Here is a 14,192-nt window from a genome sequence, read left to right on the forward strand (position 1 = left end):
TTCAACATGCCGCCAGTCACATCAGGGCAATGCCAAGAATCTTTAAGAGTTCGGCAAAACATTGTTCGACGTTATCAAGCTTGCGTCGCGTCAGAGGGTCGCCAGTTCGAACACCTGCTATAACAATGTCCTAGCTACAAAAAAGGACTTTTTCATGGCCGACACAGTTTGTGAAAGACTTTCTGCACGCGAACTAACAGCTGTTGACAGGTTTGTTCCCGGTACGTCTTACCATGAAACTACAATGGACGTGTCGGGACCCCGGCGGATTCGCCCCCAAGACCCCCAGAGTGGAACACTGGCGCGCTACCACCGAGCCTGCGGGCCGCCTCAGATACATCGCGATCTCCGGCAAGCAAACATTCGCGGTCATGCGTTGTCCAGAGCATCCGGCAACAGGGCAATCCCGCGGCCAATCGGAGCGCGTGGCGCCACGTTTCCGTGGTTTAAAAATGGTGCGTTGTCGACTTACACAGCATTGGTAACCTTGGTTCCTATTGGTATCAGATAATGATGACATATCCTTCATACTCCGAGGAGTGTAGGGGACGATGCGGCAGACCCGCACCGCCGACAAGGCAAAGTCCCAGCGGAGGTGGTACATCAGCTAACCAGGATTAAAATTTCGAGACAATTTTTCTCCATTCTGTATAGTTCTCTGTTTGGGCAAGTGATCGGTGGTATCACATTCCTGGGGAAAAGTGATTTAATATCACTGAGGCGTGCGCGCTGGCTTCGTGGCCAGAGTCGTGCCTCTGCTTATCGATGGTCGTCCGTGGTTTAGTCTACCCATGAGAGACGCTGGTCTGAGGGTCTTTGACTGGACGACTATTTAAGGGCGCGCGGCATGTCGGATGCTCTCGAATTCTTCAAGTTCGGTTCCGCGTCGGTGCCAGGATACTCCACACACTGGCGCGTCACGCGGCTGCTAGCAGAGAGAGAGAGAGAGAGAGAGAGAGAGAGAGAGAGAGAGAGAGAGAGAGAGAGAGAGAGAGAGAGAGAGGGGGGGGGAGGAGGAGGAGGAGAGAGCGGACGGTGCAGTGAGGGGTGTGTTGTCCGGAGCCGGCGTGGTTGTTGAGTACGAGCCCGTCGAGAGTACTGTATCAGAGTCTGAGGGCCCAATTGGCAGTGCTGTTCACAAACTGCGGTGGCCGTGTGTGACAGTTTCTTGGTTTGGAGGTTAAAAGGCTGTGTCCTACAGACAGGAATTTGCACACGTTGTACTGGTAAAGTTTCTTTCGCCCTTAAAGAAATGTCTTTATTTTAGTTGGCTGTAATTTAGTACGGTGTTCACATTTAGAGAACTATCACGTGCTATGGTTGTTGTACCTTAGATAGTACGTAATGATTAGTTGGGTGGACGATCACTGAACTGTTTAGAATTCCAATACGGCTAAATTCGACGAGCCTGTAGCTTCTCGTAAACCGTGGAGAGGTTTGTGAGCTAACTGTTGACTTACTGAGTGCGTGTGGAATACGAATAACTGGCTTTAAACTGTTTGCACTGCTGTTGATCCGGAATTGTTTCATGAAGTGCTGCTGTTTGCGTTGGTCAAATAAGTACTTCTTACTTGAAGTGTCTGGAAGTCTCTCAGATTGTTGGTTTGTTATGTTGGTATGGGAGGGAGCACTCATTTATTGACTCAATTCACCGATGGCTAAATTAAAAGGCTGTGGCGTTTAATACAAATGTCTAATTCAATACTTGTAATTGCTTTTCGTGCTAACAGGTTTATGTTACAGGTATCATGAGTTATTCTAGCCGGAAGAACCAAGACCTGGATTGTAAAGAGAAAGGCTAGCAATTCACTGAAGGACCTACCATTTGTAAAACTAATACCAATATTGTGGCGCATACTACGAGTATTGTTTATTCCTCTGTTGACAATGGATTTGCAAGGATTCTATCAGTTGTTAGATTATCTTGACTGGTTTCTGGAGTAAACAGTTTGTGCAATTACGTTGTAATTATTTGTTTAAAGGTAAAGGTCGTGATTGGATTCTTGGAATTCTTTGTACATATTGTTTGTCAATATTATTTTACTGTCAATATTATTTTACTGTCAACGATCAGGGTTGTAAAATTAATAATTTTCTTCAACGCTGGTTATCACAGTTTGTTTTAAGTTTTCTGAGCTGACGATCTGTGTTCAAATATTTAAAGTTTTAAAGAGAATAACAATAAATATGTTTTTAAGGTATGTTTGTAAAGTGGCTTGGCACCTCACCACTCCCCATTTAGCTCCTACCATTTAAATAAGACCGTAGTTCCTCCCAGCCTATACAATGTTAAAATAACTTGAGGGGAAGGCAGCCGGATGACATGACAACTGCCTATATTTCGATGGGAGCACACACTGCCATTTTGGAGGCTCTGCAAGCGAATTTAAAATCTAGGCAAGTTATTTAATATAAGTTACCCATTACTTGTCGTTGTCGCCTTTCGATGCAGTAACCTGATCAACCTGTGACTGGTATCATTAAATCCGTAATTTCACAGGCAATCTGAATTCAGGATGAGAAATGGAAATCAAATTCAATCTGAGACACACTCTTCGTCAGGGAACTGGACAGATCTGCAGTCGTGGCCTCTGCACGCCTCATGCATGTCAGAGGAAAGTAAGAGTCTCTACACTGTATTGGAGTAGTGTTGCGATACCGATGGTAAAATGGCAAGTAGCTCAAAGATTGCTCTTTTTGGTCTGATGTGTGTTTCCAGACAATTACGTTTCGGTTCTGTTTACGGCCATAGGGAAACGTGCTAATGAGATGATATTAGCATCAGACCTGGGCGAGAATTACCAAATGACGGACACCCTTATGTATTTTACACTACCATCGCTCTCCTCGCTATCTCCACTCCCCTCCCCCCACCACCAACATCCAACGGCACAACAATGCAAATCTACTATTATACTTCTGATCATTAAACTAAGGTGACCAGACATTCTCATTTTCTGGGGACAGTCCTCGATGATCACGCTTTGTTCTCAATTCCTTTAAATTTCCCAAAATAACTGAAGTAGGAAGAAAGTGCTGAACTCAACTGAATGTAGCAGTGCAACCAAATAAAGCGCAACCTACGAAGGTGTCGAACCATTTTCTGGTGCGAATAAATTTTTTCTTGAATTTAGAGATTCTATACTGATGGAAGGTATGCCGAATCTTTCAATTCGGTCGTCTGGGTAATCGTGGGTGTTGTATGGTTTCTGTTTTAATCGAAATATTTTTAGAACGAGGAAGAAATCTTAGCTTTTTCAGCATCAACTTTCGTGAAAGTAAGTAAAGACTAATATGTGACTGTTCCGTATGCTTTTCAAAACAATTCGGCGTTTTAATTTCTCCTTTTTCTACTCTTTTTCTCCTAATTCGCTCAAGTTTATCTCTGTTTTATTTGAAATGAACTTTTTCGCCCTTAGCCGCCCCTAAAACTTTGGCTTTGGCGACCGGCCAGTCTCGCCCAATGGCAAAAACGGCCCTGATCTGGTGGAAGTGGGCGCCATGAACAGTGATGCCCCCCGAGAAGACGGACACGCGGGCAGCGGCAGCCGCCCCGTCCCGCCGTGGCCAGCGCACTGTGCTATTCCTGGGCACCTCTGCTGTCCAGCTGTGCCCACGAGATGCGCCCACGCCGTCGTTGCCAGGTTCCGGTCCGCCATCTGAGCGCAACACACATCCGTCACATACCCGTCAAAAAGTAACTTAAAACTGTTAGCACAGCGATAAGAATAATTAGCGGTACCCCAATTGCTATTCCCCCTCCCCCCCCCCCCCACCTCCGCCCCCTTTCAGTTGATCTCAATATTTACCACTGTCGTTGCTGCTGAATGCAGATTAGTCTACCTTCGAACGTTTCAAGTTAGCACAGAACCACGCCATGAAGCCGTTGCGGCAAAACAGCACTGGAGCTGTTGGAACTTTTCGTAACGGTACATGTGCCATTATCGAAAGGTTGAAACTCGCCTGTAATCTGAGTTACGCAGCTGAAGTCTTTGCACTCAAAATATTAAGTAGCATGGCATAAATGATTGACGACTAGTGTCGAGATATAAGCATGTGGTGTCCGTTCTTTCGGACATGCCCAAAAGAACAGACACCATTTTGATCCAGCACCCATCTAACGAGAGGTGTGCTACGGTAGACTGTGCACTTGCGAAGACTACTGCGCCCGGATGGCTCAGTGGTCTGAGCAGTTGCCTAGTATGCAGGAGATCCTGTTTCGAATCCCGGTCCGGCACAAATGTTAAACTTCCCCATTGATTTTAATCATTGTCCGCTTGCATTCAATGTCTGTGAAACCTTTGTGCTTTGTGTCGACGCGTTCAAAGATGTTCAGATCCGAATGTACGGCACAAATCTGGATCAGTTAACCAAAATACTCTTATCAGAAGATTACAATTAAGAAGTCATTATCATTTACCACATGCAACTCGCGAAAAATGTTAATAAAAGATAAAATTATGGTATCTCTCGCGACACAAATCCGTCCATTATCAAAACTCCGTATGGAATCGGTTGCCACTTTCATTCTTTCCAAGGATCTTACACGGCATTCCCTTCGCTTCTGCGAGTTTCTAATTTAGTTCTCGGACCAAATATTTCATGATAATTCAGACTGTTAAACACTCTTACGCCATTTCGTTGGAACGCCGCTTCCTTTTCTTCAGCCCAAAACACTCAAGTTAAAAAGCGATCAAATTCCCCACACCTAGTCTCTCAAAATCGGCGAGGATGCATACTTTTCCGTGTCTGCTTGCACACTGGCCAGATAGCACGCGAGGTAGGTAACTGGGAATCTTGGTAATCTTCGCTCTTCAACACGTTCGTTAGCTGTCTTTTTCGGGGTTAAGATTTTATTAAAGAGACGGAACAGCGCGCCGAGATGAGACTGGTCGGTTGTCGAAATCCTACATCTACATACATACTCCGCAATCCACCATACGGTGCGTGGCGGACGGTACCTCGTACCATAACTAGCATCTTCTCTCCCTGTTCCACTCCCAAACAGAACGAGGGAAAAATGACTGCCTGTATGCCTCTGTACGAGCCCTAATCTCTCTGATCTTATTTTTGTGGTCTTTCCGCGAAATAGAAGTTGGCGGCAGTAAAACTGCACTGCAGTCAGCCTCAAATGCTGGTTCTCGTACATTTCCTCATTAGCGATTCACGAAAAGAACGCCTCCTTTCCTCCAGAGACTCCCACTCGAGTCGCTGAAACATTTCCGTAAAATTCCTGTGGCCACCTAAGCTGATAAGCAAAACTTGAAGACTAAAGTAACTTCCGCATGAGGTATTGCCACTTTCAAGTAGCAAAGCTCAATGAAACTTGGATCATAAATAACAAGAACTGCTACCGAAGGTATTTGGAGCAAATATGCTATACGAAGAACAGAAATGACACTTTTATTCAAATTCAAAAATTACATTGAACTTGCTGCGATTCATGATGGTCCTCTGGACGTAAGGAAAGGCAGCACACGGTTCTTAATAGTGAGTGATCAACACGGATGGCATGCATGCTCTGTAACATTCTCCCAGGCTGGCCTCAAGGTCGTTACGGAGTTCCCCAACGCATCCCACACCTGCTCGATGGGATTTAAGTCTCTGGAAAGGACAGGCAAGTCTTTTCGCCGAATATGCTCTCGTCCCAAGAGCTCTTACACCTGCGCTGTTAGACTCGTTCGCGCATCGTCATTCATAAAAATAAAGTCGGAGGTAAAAGCATCCCTGAAAAGATGCACATGGGGAAGGAGTACAGTGTCACAATAACGTTGAAAGGTGAGCGTGCCGTAACACGTCCAACAAAACAATCGTGTTCGACAATGTTCTTGGGTTCATTGTGTTTACGCCTCTCGCCTTACGGAGATATGTCCAGACCAGTCCGCGTTGATCCACTCCCTATAATCCTGGCACTATGGCAAACGGTACCGCCGATGTGCGGGTGTCAACGGAACGCAACGTACTGGTCGTCAGCCAAAACCACCACCCCGTATTAGTCGCCGTGCCACTGCTCAGCATGGGATTGTGTTCCTTGCAGTCCTGTTGAATGTGACTGCAATTGTAACTGCTGTTTGACGTGCCTCCCTTCCTGCCTGTTACACAAAGTAGCGATTTTCTGCCTGTGGTTCGGAACGCTTCCCAAGCACGTGAAACTATGCTGTCTGCCATTTCAGACTCCAAGGTTACACTCGTCTTCCTTCCAGTTTTCCGAGGATTCTACCGCGTATGAATTTTGTCTCCTGAACAATGAGCTCCACACCATATCATAACTGTTCCCTAATTCACACACACACACACACACACACACACACACACACAGTCGTTTGCCATTCCTTCAATTGGCTCGTATTGCGGGGCAGTTCCCCGCTGTATTCAGCCACTTGCCAAAATGCAATCCACATTTGTCTCTCACATATCGATATGTGAGTGCTGCGGTTCACTTCCGATCTCCTATGTCATGTTTTAGTAACTTTTCGTTTTTCTAGGCTACAACGTCGCTTGATGGGAAACGCGATGGCAGTGATGTATTAAAGAAGAGCCACTTTCTACTTGACCGGGGTGTGCGCACACTTTTTTGGTGCCGTCCAACCTAGTCGGCACGAATGTTGGTTTAGACATTTAGAAGTAGTCATTCGCATACACTGGATAGAAAAGGCTAAAAACGTCGAAACAGCAGCTAGGTTTATTTCCTCAATATTCTGGCAATGCTACTAGATGAGCTGGTGCAGTGAGGTGTTCAAACCAACACTCATGTTGAAAACAGCTTTGTCGGCCGTGTCCTTTTCAATGTAACCGTTCCAGCATTCGCACTAAAAGATTTAGGAAAACTACGAAAAACAAGAAGGAAAAAGTCTGAATATCCTCAGTTATTGAGCCACGTTTCTCCAGAATTCAAGGTCATTCTCTTTAGCAGAGCACCGCAAAACTGAATCTGGTTTAGCACGAGTAACTGCTGACTCTGTTGAAACATAGGGTGTGACTTGAAGATTATAAGAATTACAGCACTTTCTAATTGATCTCAGTTAAAACTTCGTTACAATGTTGATCAGGTTTTGGGGTCTTTCCTCTTACAACACAAACTTGTAGTAAATAATTTTTAAATTCCTATGCTTCCTGATAATGGCCTTAATCCTTCATGTGGTTTGAATCTGTCCATATTTTCGTACTTGGTGATAATCTTTTCATCTTCACCTAACTATTAAAGCCCTAAGTAACTTTAGTCCGGTTTGCATATTCTAGTCTTCGTCTGCCTCCCTTGTTTCCGATTCAGAAAAATATTTTCGCAGTCTGTGTTGTGGACTGCTAAAGTCAGGATTTTGCTTTAGCAAGAACGAGCCTAATCAGGTACGACTCCTGAAAAACAACCGCGATGTTACGGAAGAGCTAGTGGAGTATGGTAGACGATCGCAGAAAAACGCGACTGTAAGAAATAACGTGGTCAAAGTGAATACGAAAACTTATCGAACAAAAGAGTGATATGTAGGTTAAAGGATGGAAGAGATTCGCGGGAATGAGTATAACGCGTCTCGTGTGTAGGACTGAAATTAAGTGCCAGACTATTAGGGTTGGGGCTCGATCCCAAGTCAGTCACAGGACATCTGTTACTTCTTTCATCTCTGGCAATGCTCGTTGTGAAAAATGCACAGTTGCACCGTGGTACGGAATCCACTTCAAATTTAACGTCTCCCTGTAAATGGCTGAGTTAGTCGCGTCACAGGATGGTAAGGGCTCACCACTTATTCCTATAGGGCACTACGCCTAATAAAGCATTGTCGTTTTCAAACCAACCTTCGGGTTCATGAGAGCTTTATTAGTTATTATCTGTCTACTGTGGTAAGGGAAATAAGTTACCGTGTCAGTAGTAAAAGAATTTGGACAGGGTAGCTGACATCTCACCAACATACAGTAATGGAAATAAGTATTCATATACTACAGCGTGGAAAAGTAAACTGCCTTTATTGACAATAAGAAAAAAAAACTAATTGTATATGCACTATACACACTGGCCAGTAGCCAATGCAGCTATGCTGGTATATAGAACGAGAATGAACAAGCCTTTACAAAACAAAATACAAAAACGTCTCCAAGTTCTCTACTGCACTGGGAATTAAGTATTCATACACCCGCAGATAATGACACTTCTAACAAAGCCAGAATATCTTTAATACTTCGTATGCATACCCTTCCGATGTATTACTTCTCGCAACCTCCGTGGCATGGAATGGACCAATTTTCTTGTAGTTTCCGACGTGATAGCTTCCCATTCTCGAAGGAGACACTCTTTCAAAGAGGCCTTACTACGGATGTCGTGTTTTCTCACTCGTGTTTCCAGTTCACTCCACAAGTGATCGATGGGATTCAGGTCCGGACTCTTAGCTGGTGTTTTAAGAGTGTGTGGAGAGTTGTAGAGCAACCACAGCCGGACAATTTGCGCCGTATGTTTGGGATCATCGTCCTGTTGGAAGTAATAATTTCTAGGAAGACCCAACATGTCAACACTCTGTAAGTTCTGTTTGAGAATGTCCATATACACAAGTCTGTCCATATTACCTTCCACAAACACTAATTTTCCGACACCGGAAATTCACATACAGCCCCATACCATCATTCCACCACCTCCGTGCTTCATCGTGAGTTGATTGTTGTTTCGGTTGAGGTCGGTATCCGGTCTTCTCCAGACCAAGATCCTACCATCATCGTGCACGATATTAAATTTGCTTACATCACTAAACAAGACTGTATCCCAGAAGTCTGCTGTCTTGCTGTTTCGCGAATTCCATCCGCCGCTTCGTGTTCTTTTTGCTGATGTAGGGCTTTTGTCTCGGGACCCTGGCTCTGTAGCCCGAACGATTGAGAATGTTACGAACTGCCCTTGGAGTGATGTCCTTTCGGAAGTGGTCATGCGCATATGCGGATAGTGCCGACGCTGTAGTTCTTGGGTTTTTCTTGATGATTCTTAGTAGCATTCTGGTATATCTTGTAGTAAGCTTCTGTGGACGACAGTGTAGTTCACTGTTTATTACTACATGTCTGTCCTTGTATCGCTTAATGATAGATTGCACAGTCGCTCGGCTTCGTCCTACAATGTTTGCAATTTCGGCATACGAGTTGTGTTGAAGATATTGGGCGACAGCGATGCTTCGTTCCTCAATGGTCGTTTCCTTCCCCTTGCGGCCCATTGTGCTGTTCCACGGTACCCACGTCCGACGTGCTGTTGCTTCATGGCCGCCACACGACTACACAAGTGTGGCATGCACTCCGGGGCTGCGTCAGCCGTTTGTTTGGTTGAAAGTAGTCCGCTGTATGAAAACATTTTGCCCTGTCGTAGACCGTGCGGAGTGGAACATATTTTATTTTCCCAGACTAGATTCATGGCATATGGAAGGCGTCATTACCAAGAACATGGCGATCTGACGCTACATCATCGTACTTACTCGTATCGGCGCTGTGGGTGATTTACTATCCCAACACACCATCGTAGTTTGTCACCATCTGTTGTATGAATACCCATTTCCATGACTGTATAAAAGGTGTAATAATGGCCTTGTGGGACCCCTGCTATTTCTCCATTGTTGGCTGGTAATTCTAGACTTCATACACGCTCGGTCGAATGTAAGGTACAGGCGGAATCAGTGTACAGTACTTAGGAAAACAGTTCCGTTCGTTTTGTAGCCCCCTACAGATATCCAACGAACTGCTTGCCTTACAGCCGCAGCAGCGGCGTCGCCTTAACCGGGTTATCGGCTCAACAAACATCCTAACCGCGCCGCGCCGCGCTGCGCTGCGCTCCATCTGCACGCCAGGTGCGGCGGGCCCAGCTGCACCGCCCTGCCCCTGGCAGCCTTTGTGTACGTCTGAAGAGCGCGCCACTGGCCACGGCGGCCTCGCCGCGCCTTTCCTGTCGTAAGGTCGTAAGCAGACCAAGGGACTGTGCTGTAGCCTGTGAAAGGGGGCATGCTGTTCACGCGAAAGACGGGAAAGACATTGCACGAGATTATTTAAAACATGAAACCATTGTTTAATTGATACGGGTTTCTTAAAGTGCTTATCTAGAACCGATAAATACTTGGAAAGATCATTTTTTATGCCAACATCTGTACAATTTCATTTATTCTCTAACAGTTTCGGTACTGGCTACTGCCTTCACAGGAGATACTGCAAGGTACAAACTAGGACAATAGAAATGTGACTTTCTACAATCTTAAAATATGAAACGAGGTACAAAAATTTTTAAAGCGTCCAATACCTACATAATGCACATAAAATGATCAAAAATACTTCTTCGCTAAACAGAGCAATACCAAGTATAAAGTATGATGAATTATCACAACTTGTTTCACTGAATTTCCACTGCCGTAGATTTACAAAACCGGAGTGTGATTATATGCGCGCACTTAATTTTAGCATCAAATAACCACCACAAGTACAGTCAGAGCATGATCTATACAAGACGACGCTATTTCGTCGATATACATTACCAGGATCATAATAAGATCGAAAGATAAAATACTAAAAGACGACGTTACACGTTCATCAAAGAACATCAGACTATAGAGCTGTTGCCGGTATATCTAGCATATTGTTTCTTTGATCACAGATGAAGTGTCACGAAGTAGTTTCTCAAAGTATTTGTATGGAGTGTAGCCATGTATGGAAGTGAAACGAGGACGATAAATAGTTTGGACAAGAAGAGAATAGAAGCTTTCGAAATGTGGTGCTACAGAAGAATGCTGAAGATTAGATGGGTTGATCACATAACTAATGAGGAGGTATTGAATAGGATTGGGGAGAAGAGAAGTTTGTGGCACAACTTGACTAGAAGAAGGGATCGGTTGGTAGGACATGTTCTGAGGCATCGAGGGATCACCAATTTAGTATTGGAGGGCAGCGTGGAGGGTAAAAATCGTAGATGGAGACAGAGAGATGAATACACTAAGCAGATTCAGAAGGATGTAGGTTGCAGTAGGTACTGGGAGATGAAGCAGCTTGCACAGGATGGAGTAGCATGGAGAGCTGCATCAAACCAGTCTCAGGACTGAAGACCACAACAACAACAGGTGAAGTACACAGACACTAAATATTGCGTCTATTAGTAGTGCTGACACGGGTACATCCCTAAAAAATGTACCCCACATTTGCATACAAAACTAAATAAACCCTAAACATTAGTATTCTTCACTCCCAAACTTGAGGAATTTATAGTAATCAAATACTCCACACGTATGTTTACTGTGTCACAGTCTTACACAGCACTGTGCAATAATCATTACGTAACAGGTATCATATTCATAAAATTTAGTAGGGCATACATAAACGCCACTAGAACACAACAGAAGTTATTTCACGTCAAATTTTACCTTCAAACATTTTTTGTCCTTTCTTCCCTCCCTCCCCACTTACCCGTTTCAATTCTATCGTATTTCCGCCTCTATCCCTCAAAGACCACCAAAATGAAACTAGGAAGATGGACTATTAAAAAAAATAGTTTCACGTAGGTGTGCATACAAATAAAACGTGTTTGGAATTAATTGCGGCTCGTCTCCTTTCTAATTACTCTTCATCAAAATGTTCATCTCGATGGGTTGAATCACCTTGAAATACTTGAAACTGCGAACAAAGTCTGCGTTATTTAAGCAAGTACCATTGGAATTTTTTATGTTGAAAACAAAATTAAACTGCAAAACCTGCAAAAACAAAACGTAAACAAATTAGTAACTGAATTAAAAATTAATAACCACATGTAGGATCTTAGACCACTGTCTGTGTATTTCTAATGATTACATCCCATTTGTTTTCTATATTGTCTTACAATAGCCTTCCCATTTTCAAATACCTAAATACATACGTTGATAGTGTCAACTGCCTGCTGGTCTCTTGTACGCCGTGAGTTTAAAACATACCTGTGGTCTTATAAACTTCTTTGTGCGGACGTCATACTGTGTAATTACAATCATACGAGTAGCACTACTAGTATGCCAGCACGTCAAGAGGTTAAAATCACATATCACCAAAAAACACACAACATAATCTGTGCTAGATTTGTAACTGAACCACAGTTTACTGGGCAGATCTCTGCGAAGGGTTGCTGAAATAGTAAGATAGTACTGGGAATGCATCAGTCTTTTCCTGATTACAAACATTCATAAAGCATAAAACATTACACACAGGCGAATAACTTTTCATCTTCACTTGCACGTGACAAATTCAAATTTTTGTGTACATACGTGTACTTATTGTTACTCTTTTTGCAGGGTCCAATGACGTAGCAACAGCGGAATCGGAAGCCTTTTGAAAACGATATGTACTCGGACCAGGAGAAATTCCAAGGTCTCCTCTGGTATCACGAGACAGAGCCATGCAAAACAGTCTAGACTAAATTCCAGATGGCTTACCATAGAGCGCCACCAGATGTTAAAAGCATCAAAATATAGTACGCGAAGTTTAAGGAAACGTGGAGCGTCTGTTAACTCCCTAGAACAGACAGGCCTGGACCTAGAGAGTAGACATTTCGAACAGTGAGGGGCCCCTTCGTGAGAGGTCCCAATAAGTCAGTCCGTCACTGTACATGGTCAAGCATGTTCAACTGTGCTTAAACTTGTTTTCTAATGTAAGTATCCGTCCGCCTGCGGATTCACACAGTAAGTGTAATTTCCGCGTACCCCGTTACGCCCTAACATATGATAAACGATGTACTACTTCTTGCTCCTTGCTAAACGATTTAAACATCACGTGGACGTTACGACAGTCACAACAATCAACGCCTCAGTCGCAAGTATACGAGCTTTACTGCGATACATGATGCATTTCGATGTCTGGAAGTCGATCATCAAGTTTAGTTTGTTCTTATACGATTTTCCCGATTATTGAGCGACTGAAGTAGATGGTGAGTAAAATTTCGAGAATCTTGAATCAAAACGATAAAAGTGAGAACAACATTCTTTAACGTTGCACAGACGTCAAGATGTACATTCCACAACGGAATATGAAGGCGCAGTGTGAATATACAGATGAAAATAAGATGTCATGTACAAAGATGGAGGAAAACGTAGCTTATTATATATACATACGAAATGTGCGTGTGGCTATTGCCTCCCGTTGGGTAAACCGTTCGCCTGACGCAAGCCTTTTTCGTTGACGTCTCTTCAGCTACTTGCTAGTCGGTGAGGATGAAATGATGATGAAGACAACACAACACCCAGCGCTCGAGCGCAGAAAATCTCCGAAGCGACCAGGAATCGAACCTGGGCCCTCCCATGGCATTCTGCCAACTCAGCTACGGAAGCGGACATCCGGAGCCATCCTCTAATGAGTGTTGACATGTTTCTCAGAATTTGTCCTATTCGTCATATGTGAAAGTACGTAAGGTTACTGAAAAAAGCTGTAAACGGCGAAGAGTACACGCTCATTCAGTTTACATTCGAAGAGGCTCCAGTTTTGCCAATCACAGTGCATTGGTTGCTTCAGAAGTGAGAGTAAAAATTATCCTGATCATAGGCAGCCTGTTAGACATGGGCGGAAGTAGGCTGACAAACAGTTCTGCAGTGAAACATTCGATGAAATAGTTCTTCGGATCTATTCATTTACGTATTTCGTTAGATGTAATACGAAAATGATTATCTTCAGAAGAGTGCTTCGTAGTGTCGTTTTTACAACTTGCGTTGTTCGCCGAGTGTGACTGACACGACGCGGTGGAAGTAACGGGGTTTCTCGATGTACATCGCATTGCGAAGGCAACAGGTGCTTCACTACAGCCTTGCTGCGCTCGCTGCGCCGGCCGCTCGCGCGGGCAGTGCGGGGCGGAGCGGAGCGGAGCGGAGTGATGTGTGGGTGCCTTCTGCCAGCCAGCCAGCCAGCCAGCCAGCCAGCCAGCCAGCCACCACATAAGGCGGCCGCTGCCGGCAGGTTTCCTTTGTCCGTGAAGCACGACTCGGAGGCGGCATCCAGTTCTCGGGTTGCCCTGCCTTCTCCGGACTCGGCCCTGCAATACCTCACTTACCATCCTCCCATTACTTGGATACCGTCATAACACAAATGTTGGTGGTTCGGCATTACCACAGCCGCATCTACTGCATATTGTGTTGAATCGACTTTGCTGTGTCTGAAACCTCCCATTCCATCCGTGTATGCTGCACAGGAATAATTAGAAGTCTCCGAGCGACTAGGGATTAATATACCACGGAAAAATAAATGCA

The 14,192-nt window shown here is 44.4% G+C and overlaps 1 protein-coding gene across 8 annotated transcripts in view; it reads right to left on the reverse strand.

The window, feature by feature from the left end:
- LOC126352059 (serine/threonine-protein kinase 3) overlaps positions 1–14,192 on the reverse strand; it is a 309,100-nt gene that overhangs the window by 192,839 nt on the left and 102,069 nt on the right. The window lies entirely within an intron of this gene.

Source organism: Schistocerca gregaria, chromosome 1 (assembly GCF_023897955.1).
Source record: "Schistocerca gregaria isolate iqSchGreg1 chromosome 1, iqSchGreg1.2, whole genome shotgun sequence".
Taxonomy (NCBI): Eukaryota; Metazoa; Arthropoda; class Insecta; order Orthoptera; family Acrididae; genus Schistocerca; species Schistocerca gregaria.